Source organism: Pseudophryne corroboree, chromosome 4 (assembly GCF_028390025.1).
Source record: "Pseudophryne corroboree isolate aPseCor3 chromosome 4, aPseCor3.hap2, whole genome shotgun sequence".
NCBI lineage: Eukaryota > Metazoa > Chordata > Amphibia > Anura > Myobatrachidae > Pseudophryne > Pseudophryne corroboree.
The window spans coordinates 91,475,495-91,496,848 of record NC_086447.1 but is presented as its reverse complement, the minus strand read 5'-3'; the positions used below and the strand labels follow the sequence as shown (position 1 = coordinate 91,496,848).

General features: G+C 44.5%; 1 non-coding gene across 1 annotated transcript; it reads right to left on the bottom strand.

The window, feature by feature from the left end:
* Window positions 1-19,645: 19,645 nt before the first annotated feature.
* Window positions 19,646-19,731, bottom strand: TRNAR-UCU (transfer RNA arginine (anticodon UCU)). The gene is given in 2 exon segments: window positions 19,646-19,681; window positions 19,695-19,731. It is a non-coding gene; the product is annotated as a tRNA-Arg (tRNA).
* Between the last annotated feature and the right edge of the window lie 1,623 nt (window positions 19,732-21,354).

Genomic DNA, 21,354 nt, shown 5'->3' with positions numbered 1-21,354 from the left:
TGAGGATGAAAAACCCTCTCCCCAACTTGGTAAGTAAACTGCAGTATTGTACTGTACTGTACATTGTGTTAAACCAATGGGTTGGGTTTGCGTGACCAGCAGTCAGGATTCTAGCGGTCAGGTGACCGACAGTGGCATCCTGATTGCAGCAATCCCAACAGGGTGAGGTACGGTATCCTAACCCTCCTCCACTACCCCCTGATTCTGGCCTCGACATTCTCGTCTCTGAGTGCGAAATTTACTCTCCTCCTCCAATTCCTGACTGAATTTTTGCTTTACTGTATTCAACACAGAATACAAAAGTATATTTCATGGATTTTTTGCTTTCACAGGCCCTACACTGTCACAGGCGGTGGCGGAGGAGGAGGACCAGGACTCTATCTCTATGTCCATCACCTCACTGCACCCATTAAGTAAGTCCAGTCCGGTACATCGTGCCTCTGTAGAGCCAGTTTGAGCAAGGAGAGATTGATTGCTTCTTTTTTTGGTGGGGGCCCAAACCAACCAGTCATTTCAGCCACAGTCGTGTGGCAGACCCTGTTTATATAACATAAGGGTGGTTGGGAGGGCCCAATCACAATTCCATCTTGCACCTCTTTTTTTATTTATTTATCTTTGCATCATGTGATGTTTGGGGAAAATTGTTATAAGGTTTGATGTAAAAAAAAGGTTAAAAAAAAGAGGCAGATTAGATGGGCAAAGTGGTTCTTACAGTATTTGTCATCAAATTCTATGTTTCTGTATGCAGACCCTCCAACATGACCCGCCGCACTGCTCTGTTTCTAGACTTCCCTCTTAATTTATGATTTCCATCACCTGTGTTGAACTAGTTATATGATAAGAAAGCTGTTTCTTCACAGGTGATGGCAATAATAAATTAAGAGGGAAGTCCAGAACCAGAGCATTTTGTACCTAGTGGGGCGGGTCATGTTGGAGGGTATGTGTATTTCCTGGAATGAACCTTTTTTTTTTTCACATTAATGTTTTTTTTCACAGGCCCTACACTGGAACAGGCCACGGAGGAGGAGGAGGATGATGATGATGCTGCTGCATTTAGTGGTAAGAATTATTACTGACATTGATCTGATGCCATCAGAGTAGCACTTTTCATCAGATTTTTCTGGCAAATGCGTAGAAATCGGATGAAAATTGTTTTTGTTTGAACTGGTGATATTGCCCATACAGTAGCAACCGATCACATCCCACATTAACATTTACAGTATCTAGTTACACTTACAGACGATAATACAGTACAGTAGGTAATATTTGATTGGTTGCTACTGTATGGACAACATCCTGTTCTAAAAAAAACACCCATCTTACTCAATTTCTCTCTCTCTCTCTCTCTCTCACCCCTTGTCACTGTCTCTCCATTCATCTCTCTAGATACTGTCAGTGATGAATTTCCCATTAGGCACGAGAGGCACGTACTGTACCTAGTGGCGGCATCTGTTTGGGGGCCTCAGTTGGATGCTTACAGTATACTAATACTGTCATCCCAAAAATTACCACTACAGTAACTGCTAAATATTTTAAGTGTACTGTACAATATGCACATACAGTACTGTACAGTATACATAATTCAAAAGAAAAAAGAGTTGCTACCTTATTCTAGTCATAATCACCGGCATACGGGTCACTCACAAATTTTCTGATGGTCTCGGTGGGGTCCCTTGGAATCACCATGCCTGTCACAAGCATACCTTTTTTTACCCACCTGACACTGGGCCTGGACACTAGTGTACTATTACTATACTTTTTACTGTATACTGTATCTTATAATATTCTTCTCTTTTACCCACAGACGACGAGCCAGAATACATTTTTGGTAAATATACTGTACAGTAGCAATAGTTGGTACTGTAATTACAGTATTTGTTTTTCTCCAACATTATTTTAAGTCAAACTGATATGACTAACTGTACAGTATTATCTTTTTACAGTCCGTCGCCAACCAGTGGAGGAGACACCTGGTAATAAAATAGAAATACATAATGCACTGTACTGTATTCTAACTTACTGTAACATGTATAACACTGAGCTGATCATCTTCACACCCTCTGACATAACCTTACAGTACAAACTGTACTTTCTCTCCTTTTTCACCCTCTTCACTCCACAAATGCATGCTGCGTTTCCTGACTACTGATATAATAGTGTGTAGAGCGTAGCGAGGCACCGTGCCCACCGCGTGGCGAGCGAAGCAAGCATGCAAGGGGCTGCTTTCCGCTCGCCGCCCCTGTCGGGATTGTGTGGTCGGGATTCCGGCGTCTGTATTTTGACTGCCGGGATCCCGTCCAGCGGGATTACGTACTGATCTCCAGTCTGAGCCTGCCCTAGGCATAGGCATACTTGCCAAATGCCCAGGGGCACAAGCAGCTTCTGCTGATTAATATGATATGCAGCATGCCTACAGTATATTCTGTGCATACAAAATGCATTACTAATGTGCAGCATTATGTGTATACAGTACTTTGTTGTGTAACATATACTGTAGCAAGGGCACTACTGTGTGGTCTAATGTGAACAAAGAGCAATATGATGTGATGCAATGTGAATAAGTGGGAATACTTTGAGGAGTAATGTGGTACTATCATATGATGTAACGAGAAAAAGAGACACTATTGCATGATATGTTGTGAATAAAGTTGCAGTACTGTGTGGCGTCATTTCAGATTGGGGAATTACTGTGTGGCCTTGCCCCTTCCCAGCAAGAACATGCACCGTTTTGGGATGCACACCGAATGTGCACACTGTTGCTATTTTAAACATACAGTACAGTAAGTTGGAGGAGCACCAAAATGAGGACTGCTATGGTTGAGGGGTGATGGTGCTGGGAAAGGGGTACAGGCTCAGAGGCGGAAATAGCATCTGTGCAAGGGGGCAGCATCCAAAAACTTGACTAGGGAATCATATTATTTATGGCTGGCTCTGAGTACAGTCCACTATTATGGATAGTACTCCCTACAACACCACCTACAGTACTGTAACCCTCTTTTTTCTGAAGCGGTCATGAAATGTCATGACTGCTAATACATACAGTAAATGTCTACAGTATTTGTACTGTGGTGTTTAATTCCTTTGACAATTTGTTTATGACCTATTGAAGCTAAACTCTTGTACAGTACTTTATATTTTGAATACCAGCAATACAGTATAATACTGTACCTACAGTATACAGTAATAATTGTTTACTATTTGAATGTGACTAAATGTTTTTTTTTCTCCAATATAGTGCCAATTATTTATGGGGGCCCCAGACAGGGGCAAGATAGGTGGGCTGGCCCAGAAGCGGGCAGGCAGCAGCCCACTTATACAAGAGGTAAACTAAAGCAATGTTTAAATTACCTCGACAGCATACAGTAGTGTTTGATTTACTGTACTGACAATACAGTACTGTACATTGTAAATAACAATATTGTCTAATATAGAGTAAAGTACTGTATTGCCATTACTACACTGTAAAGTATTCAGTATTTGTTTTGTAATACTGTCCTTTTTTTCCCACAGAACAGTTGCAGCGTGCCATCCAGCTCCTGCGGGTGGTGGTCCACCTCTTAGTGGACCACTTTTTTAATGTTTTATTAAGATTAATTTAATTTTATTTAATAAAAAATTTTGTTCTTGTACTCCATTGTATAGTATCTTTTTCTACTGTATAAGATAGGCATACTGTACACCATACAATTATCTGGCAGATAATCTGCAAGATCTGGCTGTTTGTAATGAAATTCTCTCCTAATTTAGCTGTGGTGTACAGTACCTCCTGAGTGTGCTGGGGTGCTTTCTGGCCAGTTTGGGGTGATTTGGAGCAAGTTTGGTCGGCCATCTGGCCGACATGTGCTGTCGACTGTTTGGCAAACATGTGTTTTCACTCCAGCATGTGTGTGTCAGGCATTTTGTGTGTGTCAGGCATTTTGTGTGTGTCAGGCATTTTGTGTGTGTCAGGCATTTTGTGTGTGTCAGCCATTTTATGTGTGTCAGCCATTGCTGTGTGGTTCCACAAATGTTAGCGTGTCAAAGTGCTGACCACTGACACCACTATTTCACTTTGTACCGCATGCCTTTTGTGGAACCACACAGCCCAGCATGACTTATTGCTGGGCTGTGTGGTTCCACAAATTTTCTTGGAAAACAAATGAACATGAGTGTCTTTACTTTAATACTTTTTTTTTTTTTTCCCCCACAGATATCTATATACACAAGAAAAGAATGTAACGAAGAACAAACTACTTTTTTGTTTTAATTAACTTTCAAACTTTATTTAAAAAAAAACACCTTTTTTTTCTTCAATAAACTTTTAAAAATAGAAGTTTCCTGTGGTTTTTATTAAAATATGAAATGCAAGATGCCTAACCAAGTTGTTTTACATACAGTATACCACTCTTAATTGAATTCCCATCATACAGTAGTACTAATTTATACAGTACAGGAAGTTGGGAATACAAACATTGGAAACCACGTCATGTTTATTTTAAGAAACACTTTATTTACGGACAAAATCATTTGGAACATGTAACATCACACATACTGTACTGTATTGTAATAAAGCCAACATCACACATACTGTACGGTACTTTAATCAAAAGGTAACAGCACAAATACAGTAACAATATCAACTTTAACATTTTTATAATTTATTTTTTTGTGGTGGTGGTGCGGGGTAATGGTTTTTGTACTTTATTTTTAGGTTTTGCTTTTTTGAATTATTTTTCGTTTTTGTCTTTTGCTTTTTAACACTGTCGCATACGGACACCAGAATAGAGGACTGACAACAGCAGCCCCTGGATGGAAACGCAGCCCAAGGCCCCAGATGGACACAGCACAATGGACTCGGCTGCTACTGGATAGATACAGCAGCGCCCAAAAAATCAACAGGAATAAAAGGGGCAACTTGTAACAGGCCCTTACATTACCAGGAATGTGGTGAGCCAAGTTCATGCACTCCCCTTTGAGTAACCGAGCTGCTCCAAGTGGATTCAGCACAGTGCATGCAGCCCCAGAAAATGTACAGGTCATACAGGTACATTGACACAATTTTTTAGCTTCAGCTGTGTGAAGCTGATGTGCTGAAGCTAGGAGGTAGGTAATGATCTGGTTTCATCATAGTCGAGCTTCCAAGTCATTTTCCTCTTCGTTCTCAGCACAGAGTTTATGGTATCCCTTATCTTCCTCTTTTCTGGATCACCAATCCTCACGCGGCGTTCACACCTAGCCATGATGTCATGTACCAGATTTTTGGGCAGCGGAAGTTTGCCCTTGGAACCATCAAAGTTCACACGATTGGCCCACGTCAAGTATTTGTCGTACCGTACATGGTGCTGGAACAGAGAATATGCATATTTCTGAATATGTCCATTTGAAGCTCTGTACAGATGGTCGTCCAGGGAAGTTGAGATGACAGCCAGGGCAATATTGTTCAGAGAGCCTCCGAATGTATTGCGAAGTGGCCTGTGAGCAGGTGTGCTGGTCATCATTGGTGTTCCTGGCAACAGCACACTTGAATCCAGGCCTCTGCGGTCGTCCAGCCCTCTGCGGTCCTCCAGGCCTCCTCTGCGGTCCTCCAGGTCTCTTCTGCGGTCCTCCAGGTCTCTTCTGCGGTCCTCCTGGTCTCTTCTGCGGTCCTCCAGGTCTCTTCTGCGGTCCTCCAGGCCTCCTCTGCGGTCGTCCAAGTCGCTGACTTCGTCCAGTCCGCTGCTGTGGTCCAGGCCTCTGCGGTCCTCCAGGCCTCCTCTGCGGTCCTCCAGGCCTCCTCTGCGGTCCTCCAGGCCTCCTCTGCGGTCCTCCAGGTCTCTTCTGCGGTCCTCTAGGCCTCCTCTGCGGTCCTCCAGGCCTCCTCTGCGGTCCTCCAGGCCTCCTCTGCGGTCCTCCAGGCCTCCTCTGCTGTCCTCCAGGTCTCTTCTGCGGTCCTCCAGGCCTCCTCTGCGGTCCTCCAGGCCTCCTCTGCGGTCCTCCAGGCCTCCTCTGCTGTCCTCCAGGTCTCTTCTGCGGTCCTCCAGGCCTCCTCTGCGGTCCTCCAGGCCTCCTCTGCGGTCCTCCATGTTTCCTCTGCGGTCCTCCAGGCCTCTGTGGTCGTCCAGGCCTCCTCTGCGGTCGCCCAAGTCGCTGACTTCGTCCAGTCCGCTGCTGTGGTCCAGGCCTCTGCGGTCCTCCAGGTCTCTTCTGCGGTCCTCCAGGTCTCTTCTGCGGTCCTCCAGGCCTCCTCTGCGGTCGTCCAAGTCGCTGACTTCGTCCAGTCCGCTGCTGCGGTCCCCCAGGCCTCCTCTGCGGTCGTCCAGGCCTCCTCTGCGGTCGTCCAGGCCTCCTCTGCGGTCGTCCAGGCCTCCTCTGCGGTCGCCCAAGTCGCTGACTTCGTCCAGTCCGCTGCTGTGGTCCAGGCCTCTGCGGTCCTCCAGGTCTCTTCTGCGGTCCTCCAGGTCTCTTCTGCGGTCCTCCAGGCCTCTTCTGCGGTCCTCCAGGCCTCCTCTGCGGTCGTCCAAGTCGCTGACTTCGTCCAGTCCGCTGCTGCGGTCCCCCAGGCCTCCTCTACGGTCGTCTAGGCCTCCTCTGCGGTCGTCCAGGCCTCCTCTGCGGTCGTCCAGGCCTCCTCTGCGGTCCTCCAGGCCTCCTCTGCGGTCCTCCAGGCCTCCTCTGCGGTCGTCCAAGTCGCTGACTTCGTCCAGTCCGCTGCTGCGGTCCCCCAGGCCTCCTCTACGGTCGTCTAGGCCTCCTCTGCGGTCGTCCAGGCCTCCTCTGCGGTCGTCCAGGCCTCCTCTGCGGTCCTCCAGGCCTCCTCTGCGGTCCTCCAGGCCTCCTCTGCGGTCGTCCAAGTCGCTGACTTCGTCCAGTCCGCTGCTGCGGTCCCCCAGGCCTCCTCTACGGTCGTCCAGGCCTCCTCTGCGGTCGTCCAGGCCTCCTCTGCGGTCGTCCAGGCCTCCTCTGCGGTCCTCCAGGCCTCCTCTGCGGTCGTCCAGGCCTCCTCTGCGGTCCTCCAGGCCTCCTCTGCGGTCCTCCAGGCCTCCTCTGCGGTCCTCCAGGCCTCCTCTGCGGTCGTCCAAGTCGCTGACTTCGTCCAGTCCGCTGCTGCGGTCCCCCAGGCCTCCTCTACGGTCGTCCAGGCCTCCTCTGCGGTCGTCCAGGCCTCCTCTGCGGTCGTCCAGGCCTCCTCTGCGGTCGTCCAGGCCTCCTCTGCGGTCCTCCAGGCCTCCTCTGCGGTCGTCCAGGCCTCCTCTGCGGTCCTCCAGGCCTCCTCTGCGGTCCTCCAGGCCTCCTCTGCGGTCCTCCAGGCCTCCTCTGCGGTCCTCCAGGCCTCCTCTGCGGTCCTCCAGGCCTCCTCTGCGGTCCTCCAGGTCTCTTCTGCGGTCCTCTAGGCCTCCTCTGCGGTCCTCCAGGCCTCCTCTGCGGTCCTCCAGGCCTCCTCTGCGGTCCTCCAGGCCTCCTCTGCGGTCCTCCAGGCCTCCTCTGCTGTCCTCCAGGTCTCTTCTGCGGTCCTCCAGGCCTCCTCTGCGGTCCTCCAGGCCTCCTCTGCGGTCCTCCAGGCCTCCTCTGCTGTCCTCCAGGTCTCTTCTGCGGTCCTCCAGGCCTCCTCTGCGGTCCTCCAGGCCTCCTCTGCGGTCCTCCATGTTTCCTCTGCGGTCCTCCAGGCCTCTGTGGTCGTCCAGGCCTCCTCTGCGGTCGCCCAAGTCGCTGACTTCGTCCAGTCCGCTGCTGTGGTCCAGGCCTCTGCGGTCCTCCAGGTCTCTTCTGCGGTCCTCCAGGTCTCTTCTGCGGTCCTCCAGGCCTCCTCTGCGGTCGTCCAAGTCGCTGACTTCGTCCAGTCCGCTGCTGCGGTCCCCCAGGCCTCCTCTGCGGTCGTCCAGGCCTCCTCTGCGGTCGTCCAGGCCTCCTCTGCGGTCGTCCAGGCCTCCTCTGCGGTCGCCCAAGTCGCTGACTTCGTCCAGTCCGCTGCTGTGGTCCAGGCCTCTGCGGTCCTCCAGGTCTCTTCTGCGGTCCTCCAGGTCTCTTCTGCGGTCCTCCAGGCCTCTTCTGCGGTCCTCCAGGCCTCCTCTGCGGTCGTCCAAGTCGCTGACTTCGTCCAGTCCGCTGCTGCGGTCCCCCAGGCCTCCTCTATGGTCGTCTAGGCCTCCTCTGCGGTCCTCCAGGCCTCCTCTGCGGTCCTCCAGGCCTCCTCTGCGGTCCTCCAGGCCTCCTCTGCGGTCGTCCAAGTCGCTGACTTCGTCCAGTCCGCTGCTGCGGTCCCCCAGGCCTCCTCTACGGTCGTCCAGGCCTCCTCTGCGGTCGTCCAGGCCTCCTCTGCGGTCGTCCAGGCCTCCTCTGCGGTCGTCCAGGCCTCCTCTGCGGTCCTCCAGGCCTCCTCTGCGGTCCTCCAGGCCTCCTCTGCGGTCCTCCAGGCCTCCTCTGCGGTCCTCCAGGCCTCCTCTGTGGTCGTCCATGCCGCTGACTTCGTCCAGTCCGCTGCGGTCCTCCAGGCCTCCTCTGCGGTCCTCCAGGCCTCCTCTGCGGTCGTCCAGGCCTCCTCTGCGGTCGTCCAGGCCTCCTCTGCGGTCCTCCAGGCCTCCTCTGCGGTCCTCCAGGCCTCCTCTGCGGTCCTCCAGGCCTCCTCTGTGGTCGTCCATGCCGCTGACTTCGTCCAGTCCGCTGCGGTCCTCCAGGCCTCCTCTGCGGTCCTCCAGGCCTCCTCTGCGGTCCTCCAGGCCTCCTCTGCGGTCCTCCAGGCCTCGGTCGTCCAGGCCGCTGACTTGAACCGCTTGGTGGTGTGTTGCAATGATGGTGCGGCAAACTCCAACTTGCCATTCTTCCCTCGTTTGTTCAATGACTTTCTTCATGGCTTCTACCATCTGTTCCTTTATGCCTTCTTTAAGGCCAGCCACATCGGTCTGCAGCTGATTGACCTGTCCACCAACTTCTGACTCCATATTGGTCACCTTACTGAGTAGCTCCTTTAGTAAAACAGGACAGGTACACTGGCAGTCCTGCACTTTGGTGTTCACATCTGTGAAATGCAACCTTCTTCGTGGTGAATGTGTCATGTCTTCTTGTCCAGGGGTGGCTACATGGTCCAAAAAAGAAGCTTCCTGATGCAGCGTGTTTGTCACGTCCTCTAGCACCGGTATTTCCAGATTCATTGGCTGAACACTGTGATCTGCAGGAGATGGAACAATTACATCATTTGCCACACCACATATCATCTCCAACGTATTATTCTTTGCCTTGGCATTTTTTCGTGGTTTCACCACATTTTCTTTCTGAGCCGCCTTGGCAGTTTTCTTCTTCTTTTGTGGGACTAATGCAGCAAGTTTCTGTGCCACTGATGGGTGGGTTTTGGCACTCCCGTAAAATCTGGTAGTCTGCATTCTTTGTCTTTTGTCTAAAAATATAAAAACCACAATAAGAAAACATGTAAAGCACAGCATGCTAAAAATAGCAAACAACTGTACATTTTCAAATAAAGTGCACAACAGTAAAGTGCAAATACTGTACAGTATTTGCCTTTTTTCCCTGTGCCTCCCAACAAGAACCTCTGCAGGAGGGACAGAATGCTCTGTTACGGACTTCAGTTTAAATATACAGTATGATTACCATCACCTGTGCGAACAACTATACTGTACAGTAGTTACTGTATTTGATAAGATAGGTGTTTCACCACAAGTGATAGCAATCATTCAGTACTACTGCACATACCTGTAGTACACCGGGATAAGCAAGGTCTATGTACATTACGTTATACCGAGCTGGATCGCTTAGCAACCTGACAAAATGGCCACCGACCGTGAACTCCCAGCACGTGGCAGCGCTTGGATATGGAGTGAGATACAGTATGGTACAGTCCAGGGGCAATGCTGAAGGAGCGTCACAATCCCCTAGCTCAATTACTAGAGCCATCTTAACAGCAGTGTGGGCCCCTGGACACAGCAATGCACTGGGGCCCCTACCCACTCACCAGCGGAAGGGGTGGGGGGAGCTATCAGCGGCAGCTTTGATGCTCCGCGGGGGATAGGGGGGGTTCTATCTTTCGCTCAGTATGTACAGTAGGACCTGGAGAAATAATTTCTGCTAATTATTCCTTTACTGCACAGATGGGGCAGGAAGGAGAACACTAAACTGTAGAAGGGGGCATTGTGCTGAATGAAGGGGCCCTGGTACATGACTTCCAGGGTGGTAGGGGGTGTTTAATACACAGGGGAGGAGTGGATAATGGAGTGGGCTTAATATTAGTGTTATGGACTGCAATTAGTTTCCTGTATGAAACAGATACAGTACAGTAAATAACCCTCCTTGGAAGTGCATGGGCCCTGTGAGACTTACAGTAGTGTACAGCATAAGGGTCGACTGACATGATGTACAAGCATTACATACAGTACATGTCAGTACTGTATGTAAATTCTTCAATTATTGCCTAACAACAATGCTGCTTACTGTATATTAAATACTGTAGGCCTAGAAATGTGCATCTCAATATAGTAGTTAAAAACACAGGGGCCTATGTGGATAAGCGAGTTCTATGCACACTAAAAATGGCCACCGACCGTGAACCCCCAGCACGTGGCAGCGCTCGGATATGTAGTGAGATACAGTATGGCATACATTTCACAGTTCAGGGGGCAATGCTGAAGGAGCGTCACAATCCCCTAGCTCAATTACATTGGGATAAGCGAGGTCTATGCACACTACGGTATACCGAGCTGGATCGCTTAGCAACCTGACAAAATGGCCGCCGACCGTGAACTCCCAGCACGTGGCAGCGCTCGGATATGTAGTGAGATACAATATGGCATACATTTCACAGTTCAGGGGGCAATGCTGAAGGAGCGTCACAATCCCCTAGCTCAATTACATTGGGATAAGCGAGGTCTATGCACATTACGGTATACCGAGCTGGATCGCTTAGCAACCTGACAAAATGTCCGCCGACCGTGAACTCCCAGCACGTGGCAGCGCTCGGATATGGAGTGAGATACAATATGGCATACATTTCACAGTTCAGGGGGCAATGCTGAAGGAGCGTCACAATCCCCTAGCTCAATTACACTGGGATAAGCGAGGTCTACTGTATGCACATTACGGTATACCGAGCTGGATCGCTTAGCAACCTGACAAAATGGCCGCCGACCGTGAACTCCCAGCACATGGCAGCGCTCGGATATGTAGTGAGATACAATATGGCATACATTTCACAGTTCAGGGGGCAATGCTGAAGGAGCGTCACAATCCCCTAGCTCAATTACATTGGGATAAGCGAGGTCTATGCACATTACGGTATACCGAGCTGGATCGCTTAGCAACCTGACAAAATGGCCACCGACCGTGAACTCCCAGCACGTGGCAGCGCTCGGATATGTAGTGAGATACAGTATGGCATACATTTTAAAATACACCGGGATAAGTTGTACAGGCCATGGAGCAATGCACAGGGACATTCATCATTTACGTACAGTATATAAATAATTGTAAACCGTAAATGAAAGAATTACCGGTCAAATACTGTATGACGAAACTGTGTCAATGAGCTGGAACAGTATGGCCTGTGAAGAAGTTTTCGAAGGCAGAAACGGAGAGCAAATTATCAGGAGATTTCTGAAAGGTCGGAGAAGATCCACACAGCAAGTCTGCCTACGAGGAAACAGATGTGCAAAGTGGGTAGCGGGCGGTGACTGAGACGCTCTTTTATTCACATTCAAAAGTACAGTATGCTCTGTGATTGGTGTAAGGATGAATGCGCCTATATTGGCACCAATCACAGCGGTAAGAATTCCTTTTGTGTGAATGGGAATAAAAGAGCGTCTCAGTCACCGCCCGCTACCCACTTTGCACATCTGTTTCCTCGTAAGCAGACTTGCTGTGTGGATCTTCTCCGACCTTTCAGAAATCTCCTGATAATTTGCTCTCCGTTTCTGCCTTCGAAAACTTCTTCACAGGCCATACTGTTCCAGCTCATTGACACAGTTTCGTCATACAGTATTTGACCGGTAATTCTTTCATTTACGGTTTACAATTATTTATATACTGTACGTAAATGATGAATGTCCCTGTGCATTGCTCCATGGCCTATACAACTTATCCCGGTGTATTTTAAAATGTATACCATCTCTCACTCCATATCCGAGCGCTGCCACGTGCTGGGAGTTCACGGTCGGCGGCCATGTTGTCAGGTTGCTAAGCGATCCAGCTCGGTATACCGTAATGTGCATAGACCTCGCTTATCCCAATGTAATTGAGCTAGGGGATTGTGACGCTCCTTCAGCATTGCCCCCTGAACTGTGAAATGTATGCCATACTGTATCTCACTCCATATCCGAGCGCTGCCACGTGCTGGGAGTTCACGGTCGGCGGCCATTTTGTCAGGTTGCTAAGCGATCCAGCTCGGTATACCGTAATGTGCATACAGTAGACCTCTCTTATCCCAGTGTAATTGAGCTAGGGGATTGTGACGCTCCTTCAGCATTGCCCCCTGAACTGTGAAATGTATGCCATACTGTATCTCACTACATATCCGAGCGCTGCCACGTGCTGGGGGTTCACGGTCGGTGGCCATTTTTAGTGTGCATAGAACTCGCTTATCCACATAGGCCCCTGTGTTTTTAACTACTATATTGAGATGCACATTTCTAGGCCTACAGTATTTAATATACAGTAAGCAGCATTGTTGTTAGGCAATAATTGAAGAATTTACATACAGTACTGACATGTACTGTATGTAATGCTTGTACATCATGTCAGTCGACCCTTATGCTGTACACTACTGTAAGTCTCACAGGGCCCATGCACTTCCAAGGAGGGTTATTTACTGTACTGTATCTGTTTCATACAGTCCATAACACTGAAGTTGTATTTTCAGTACTGTACAGTATACAATACTTAAATTTGAACATCAGGTACTGGATAGTAAACATGTACAGTATTAACTTCTATCATAAAACTCTTATGCATTTTCAGATGTGTAAATTTTAGACTACAGTATTCACAAATGTTTTCTCTCCATACAGGAATTATAGTTGGACAACATGCCAGTAACTATCAACAAAACGATGAGCAAGATAATCGCCAACATGAAAAAAGAAAATAAAACCATCAAAGAGATCCATGCATGGCTCAAGGAAAGTGGCATTATAGTCACTTTAGAAACGGTGCGCTATCATGCATTCGAGAGAACAACGCCCAGATTTGTATTTCCTACAAAATGCACATGGTACGTACTGTACACTACTGTAATGTTTAAATGACTTGCTTTATACCATAAACAATTTTTTTGAAATAAAATAAAAACTTCATCAATTGTAACTGTGATTGTGCTGTTCATGAATTCATATTTTTCATACTGTATTGTACTGTAGGAGAGTGCAACAAATTGTGGAGGAACTAACTCGTGAGGATGATGAGCGTACTGCTCTGCAAATAAAACGAATTCTCCATTCCAAGTATGACCTGGACATATCGGCCACCAGCATCAGAAGGATGCGACGGAAAATGGGATGGACCTTTGGCGCAACAAGGTAAAATACTGAAAGCAGTATAAACCATACAGTAAATGCACTGTTAATAATCCCTTGATACGTGATATAATAATGCCATAAATCATTATACAGAGTGTGTACTTTATACTATATACAGTATGTGTGTGTGTATATACTGTATATATTCTATCCCAAAAGAGATACCTACTGTATAGGCACTCAGAGACAGCAATGAAGCATTGCCGGCTTATTGTGATGATTACATACTGTATACTGTGTGTGTGTGTGTGTGTTTGTGTGTATGTACAGTATGTATATATATATATTACTCTGTATGTAACTTAATGTACTGTATGTACAGTTTAATGTATACAGTAGGTATATAATACAGTATACTGCACATACAGTCTACTGTATATACAGTAATCTGTAAATCTGTAATTTCATAACTGTATCTGATTTCATTATTTTTGGCTCTTCACAGGATATCTCCAATGATAAGAGATGTGAATAAAGAAAAGAGAGTGGAACAGGCACGGCGATGGATTGAGAGTGGTGAAACATTTGATGATGTCATTTTCACAGATGAATCGTCTGTTGCCCTTGAGCGGTTCTCCAGAATGTCATTCAGGAAACGTAACCATATCTCTTTAAAACCACGCCCAAAGCATCCATTGAAAATCCATGTATGGGGAGGCATATCACGATTAGGAGCTGGTCCCCTATTATTTTTCGAAGGTACAGTACTATACTTTATTCTGTGCCTGTGTTCTGTAAAAATACATGTTGTACTGTAGAGTACGTGTAACTGCACAATAAAAGGAGTTGCTTATTAATGAACAACATTTTTTGATTTCTGTAGGAATCATGGATAAGAAATATTTCCAAGAAACAATAGTAGAGAAATGTATGGTGCCATTTGTGAATAAATATTACCCAACTCACCATAGGATATTCCAAGACAATGATCCTAAACACTCCGCCTCAGCCAAATTTATGGAAGAGAAAGGTATGAATTGGGAACGCACACCACCAGAGTGAGTATTCTTTCAACAGTGTACAAGTAAAATTTTGGATAGCACTCTAGTACTGTAAAAAAAATTTTTGTTTAATAAACAGTACAATATTGTATGTTTAATTTTCTCTATTTACTGTAATGTAATTAATTTTTTCTATACGCTTTTTTTTTATTTTTATATAGATCACCAGACATGAACCCAATCGAATTAGTGTGGGCTCAATTGAAGAGGTACGTTAGGAGTGTTGCAAAGCCAACAACAAAACAGCAACTGGTGGATGGGATAAAGAAATTTTGGCTAGAAGTACTCACACCTGAACATTGTAATAATTATATAAATCACCTGTATAAAGTATTACCTGTTGTAGTTGAAAGAAATGGTCAAGCCACAAATATGTAGTTCTGTATTTTCTGTTTAAAATTTTAAATTGGTGCATTATTAAAAAAAATGATAAAATTGCCTTTGTCTGATTATTGCATAAACTAATGTAGAATATTATACAGTAGTAATGTTATTGATGTGTACTGTATGAACAGTTATTTTCAGTTTTATAAGTCCTGAATAAGAGTACTGTACATTTTGATCAGTGCAGTACATGGAATCGGATGTTGTAATACTTTATTTTTACATTAATATTGATGTTTTTCCAATAAATATTCAATTTTACAGTATGGTACGGTACAGTACATGAGGGTACCTGTACAGTATGATACGTCATTATGGGGGAGAAATACTGTATCCACTAAATGTACAGTAAAATGTTTTTTTCTTATTACAAACACACAAATGCATCTCAGATGGAAATATGCTATACACAGCAGACAGCTTATGGTGACAGAACTTCCCTACTGTATCCCCACCCATAGTCGTGGTATATTTTAGATTGCCTAATGAGACACTCCTGCAGCATTGCCAATGATTCATGTAAAACCTGTGTGCAAACAGTATCTGTATTGAATGCAAAGTACAGTAAGAGTACAGTATACAGTATTATCAGAGCCAAACCTGACCAACATGATGCCCTAGGCTAGATTTTGGCTGATGCCCTCTTGCACAGATGCTACGTAGTTCCGCCTCTAACCCTGCACCCCTTTCCCAGCACCATCACCCATTTTGGCGCTCCTACCCCCTATAATCTAAATAAGAACAATGTGCACATTTAGTGCCAGCCCAAAACAGTGTACAGTATGTTCTTGCTGGGAAGGGGCATGGTAACACAATAATACCCGAAGATGAAATGACACAACACAGTACTGCAACTTTATTCACATTATATCATGCAGTGGTGTCTCTTATTCTCATGACATCATATCATAGTACCACATTACTCCTAACAGTAATGCCCCTTATTCACATTACACCCCACCACATTCATCTTTATTTACATTAGACCACAGGTTCTCAAACTCAGTCCTCAGGACCCCACACAGTGCAGGTTTTGCAGGTCTCACAGAATCACAAGTGAAAAAATTAGCTCCACCTACTGTATGGACCTTCTAAAATGTGTCAGTTAGTAATGAATACATCTGTGCACTTGCTGGTTTACCTGCAAAACATGCACTGTGTGGGGTCCTGAGGACCAAGTTTGAGAACCACTGCATTAGACCATGCAGTAGTGCCCTTTCCTTATGTTACACCAGAAAATATTGTAGTACACCTTATACACATACAGTACAGTAATGCCACACATTAGTAATGCATTTCATATTTAAATTTTCTGATTTAATTTCATAGAGCCGCAGTCACTCACAGAATATAGGCATGTACTGTAGCATCTCATTTTATTCTGCAGAAGCTGATTATTCCCGTTTGGCTAGTTTGCCGCCTCTGTACAGTATATCACAATAGAAAAAAGTTATAGTGTCAGTGAAAAAAGCACCTCATGACAGATACTGTACACAAGCTCATGTCTAAATACTGTATACTGTAAGCAGTGACATTAAGGGGTACAGTACTGTATATGCAATTGCAGTCGAATTCCGGAAGGAATACGGAAAAAATGGACACGGGATCCCCCATCTTTTTAGAACCAGCACCGGGCTCTGCGCCTGGTCCTGGTGCAAAAAATAAGGGGGACAAAAAAAGCGTAGGGGTTCCCCATATTTTTTGAATCAGCACTGGGCTCCACTAGCTGGACAGATAATGCACAGCCGGGGGAGACTTTTATACCGGTCCCTGCGGCCATGGAATTAAATACCCAACTAGTCACACCTGGCCGGAGTACCCTGGAGGAGTGGGGGCCCCTTAAATCAAGGGGACCCCCCTCCAGCCACTCGATTATCTCTATCACCCCTGTGTATTGTAGCTAGGGGATTGTGACGCTCCTTCAGCATTGCCCCGTAGCCTGCAAAATCTGTGCTGTTATTTGCTCCATAGCTGAGTGCCTCCTAGGAGCTACTGTAGGAGTCACAGGCGGTAGCCATTTCAATTGAGTCTGCCCTGCTATAGAATTGTACAGGTATGTGTACATTACCGTACGGTGCATAGAACCTTTACAGTAGAAACTCTCCTGCAGCTTTGGCCTGCTTTACTGTATGTACTGTAAAACTTGTGTTTTGTCAGTTTGCTATGCGACCGAGCCCGGTGTAACGTACAGTACTGTAATGTGCATAGACCTCGCTTACAGTATCTCTGTGTATTTTGGCTAGGGGATTGTGACGCTCCTTCAGCATCGCCCCGTAGCCTGCACAGCTTATGCCATTTCTCATTCCATACCCAACTGCTGCCTGCCACGAGGTGGGGGTTCAGGGGTAGTGGTCGTTTTGACAGTGTGCTATGCGATTGAGTCCGGTGTACCGTAATACTGTATGCAATCCTACAGTAGCTTATCCCTCCCCTGTGTATTTTGGCTAGGGGATTGTGACGCTCCTTCAGCATTGCCCCATAACCTGCACAAGGGTTCAGGGGCGGCGGCCATTTTGCCAGTGTGCTACAGTATGTCATCGAGTCCGGTGTACCATAATATGCATACTGTGTATTTTAGCTAGGGGATTGTGACGCTCCTTCAGCATTGCCCCATAGTCTGTACAATCTGGACTATTACTTGCTCCGTAGCCTAGGGCCTCTGTGGGGCAAGGAGTCATAGGTGGTAGCCATTTCTATTCAGTCTGCCCAGCTACAGAATTGTATGTGTACTGTGTACGGAGCATAGTACCTTAACCTGCATAGAACCTGCACATTATGGTACACCGGACTCGATCGCATAGAACCGCTCATGCAGCTACTGTATGCCCTGGTTTACAGTATGTGAATAAAAAAAATAATAAAGTGTCTGAAAAAAACTACAGTAACATGCATTCGTACTTAAGGAATCGAACCCTGGACTCTGAGTATAGGAAGCGAAACACTTCACCACTTCGCCGCAGACAAATGTATAAATCCGTTGGTTTTGATTATGCTGTAATGGCTACGGGATTAGGACGATAACATACTGTAGAAAATTCCTAATCTTGAGAGGCAATAGTGAACTTGTAACACACATCCATTTGCGACAGTGTACACTACTGGTTTTACAGTACTGTGTTTTGTCTGCGGGACTTGGACGCTCACATACAGTATTCATAAAGTATTGTAGATGGATCATATACTGTATGCTGTACTACTGTATTTGCGTCGGTGTCGTACTGTATATACAGTACTGTATTAAATAATGCAGCGTAATGAGTACAGTATTTGCTGTATGCAGCGTAATGAGACGCCTTAGTAAAGTAGTCCTTATTATGTATGTCAGTATTGTATTTTACGGGAGACCACACGCATGCGCAGAGGTGATTGTAAAAAGCGACATCTGGTGGCTGATCGCAGGTATTACACGTAAAGGTAACGCCAAACGTCAAATGTCTGTCTCCGTGCGATTAGATAGCCTCTCTGTGGCTAGGCGCGCCTCGCTACGCCACAGTACGCTGCGTATGGTCGAACGGGACAACCGCCGCGGCCACTCAAGATAAAGGTGGCTACATCTGTATATCAGGTTTAAGCAATTATTTAGCTAATATGTGATAACCATGTAAGGATTACAGGTAAAAAGGATTTAATGTTTTTTTGAGTGTAGATACCCTTCAAGGTCTGCATAGCAAGCTGAGCAGACTCAACATTGAATTTGGTTGCTGGTTAAATATAACAATAAGCATTTTTGATCAGCAGTTATTGATTAAAAGTATCGAAAATTGATTTGTAATTGGTGATCTTACATTGAAAAGATTTTTATGTCACCAGCCTATCATTACTTTGTATATATATATATAGTAAACAAGTCTCCTGTATACAATGTCTATGTTATGTATTATTGTAAGTTAACTTTAAATTTTTGCATTTGAAACTGAAGAACGACTCTGGTGGGACTCGAACCCACAACCTTTGAATAACTACAACCTACTAGAAGACCATTGTGCTATCCATTGCGCCCCAGAGACACTGTTGTATCATATTTTTTTATCAACAGTACAATGTGTTGAATACTCTTATGTTTTAAATGACACAATCTGTGATGAAACTAATCTTTTTATTTTTCTATTTTTTAAGTAGGCTGTAAAGAGAGTATCGTAGAGTGAGAGTCAAATTTTTGTAATGATTTCAGAAATAGCTCCCACTTTGTGTGAGGTGCAAATCAATATGGGTACAATTGCACCATGTCTGATTGAGTGTTTGTTGCAAAGAAACTGAAGACAGAAACATTTTGGTAACATTTATATAGGTTTTGTATTTTTACCAGTATAGATATTTATATTAATTTATATTATAATAATTACATGGCTATCGAGTGTCAGATATTTATAACATTGCTCCCAAATGCAACAGCTATGTCTGAGTCTTCCTCTTGCTGTTTTCAAGTGCAAGTCCTATATCAGGTTTTAGCAATTGTGTAGGTTATTTGTAATACCCATCTAAGGATTTTTTATGATTTTTGAGTGTACTGTAGATACACTTCAAGCTTTGTATTCCTACGTGAGCAGACTCAACATAATATTTTGATTGCTGGTTAAAAATAACCATCCACATTTTTATTAACAGTTATTGATTTAAAGTATCTAAAATTGATTTGTAACTGGTCTTACATTTAAATGATTTTTATGTCACCAGCCAATTATTACTTTGTATATATATATATATATATAGTAAATAAGTCTCCTGTATACAATGTCTACGTTATGTATTATTGTAAGTAAACTTTAAATCTTTGCATTTGAAACTAAAGAACGACTCTGGTGGGACTCGAACCCACAACCTTTTGATAACTACAACCTACTAGAAGTCCAATGGGCTATCCATTGCGCCACAGAGCCACTGATGTATCATATTTTTGTATAAACAGCACAATGTGTTGAATACTCTTATGTTTTAAATGACACAATCTGTGATGAAACTAATCTTTTTATTTTCTATTTTTTAAGTATGCTGTAAAGAGAGTATCGTAGAGTGAGAGTAACATTTTTGTAATGATTTCAGAAATGGCTCCCACTTTGTGTGAGGTGCAAATCAATATGGGGACAATTGCACCATGTCTGATTGAGTGTTTGTTGCAAAGAAACTGAAGACAGAAACATTTTGGTAACATTTATATAGGTTTTGTATTTTTACCAGTATAGATATTTATATTAACTTATATTATAATAATTACATGGCTATCGAGTGTCAGATATTTATAACATTTCTCCCAAATGCAACAGCTATGTCTGAGTCTTCCTCTTGCTGTTTTCAAGTGCAAGTCCTATATCAGGTTTTAGCAATTGTGTAGGTTATTTGTAATACCCATCTAATGATTTTTTATGATTTTTGAGTGTACTGTAGATACACTTTAAGCTTTGTATTCCTACGTGAGCAGACTCAATATAATATTTTCATTGCTGGTTAAAAATAACCATCCACATTTTTATTACCAGTTATTGATTTAAAGTATCTAAAATTGATTTGTAACTGGTCTTACATTTAAATTATTTTTATGTCAACAGCCTATAATTACTTTGTATATATAGTATATAGGTCTCCCATATACAATGTCTATGTTATGTATCATTTTAAGTAAATTTTAAATGTTTGCATTTGAAGCTAAAGAATGACTCTGGTGGGACTTGAACCAACAAACTTTGAATAACTACAACCTTCTAGAAGTCAAATGCGCTATCCATTGCGCTACAGAGCCACTGAAGTAGCAAGCGTTTGTATCGACAGTACAACTTGTAGAATACTTTCATGTTTTAAAAGCTACAATCTGTGATGAAACAAATCTATTATGTCTTTCTTTTTTTAGTAGGATGTATATACAGAGTATTGTAGAGTAAGAGCCAAAATGTTATACTGATTTCAGAAATAGCATCCTCATTGTGTGAGGTGCAAAAAATGTGGGGACAATTGCACCCTGTGTGAAATAGTAACTGTTTATTGCAATACAAACTAAAGACCAAAATATTTTCTAAAATGTATTTAATGTTTAGAGTGCTTAAAAATATTTTCATACTATAATGATAATGTTGCTAACCTGTGTCAGATATTTTCCAACATTCCTCTTGAATGCAACATCCCTGTCTGAGTTTTCCGGCTGCTGATTTCGAGTGCAAGTCCTATATCAGGTTTAAGCAATTATTTAGCTAATATGTGACAACCATGTAAGGATTACAGGTAAAAAGGATTTAATGTTTTTTGAGTGTAGATACCCTTCAAGGTCTGCATAGCTAGCTGAGCAGACTCAACATTGAATTTGGTTGCTGGTTAAATATAACAATAAGCATTTTTGATCAGCAGTTATTGATTTAAAGTATCGAAAATTGATTTGTAATTGGTGATCTTACATTGAAAAGATTTTTATGTCACCAGCCTATCATTACTTTGTATATATATATATATATATATATATATATATATAGTAAATAAGTCTCCTGTATACAATGTCTACGTTATGTATTATTGTA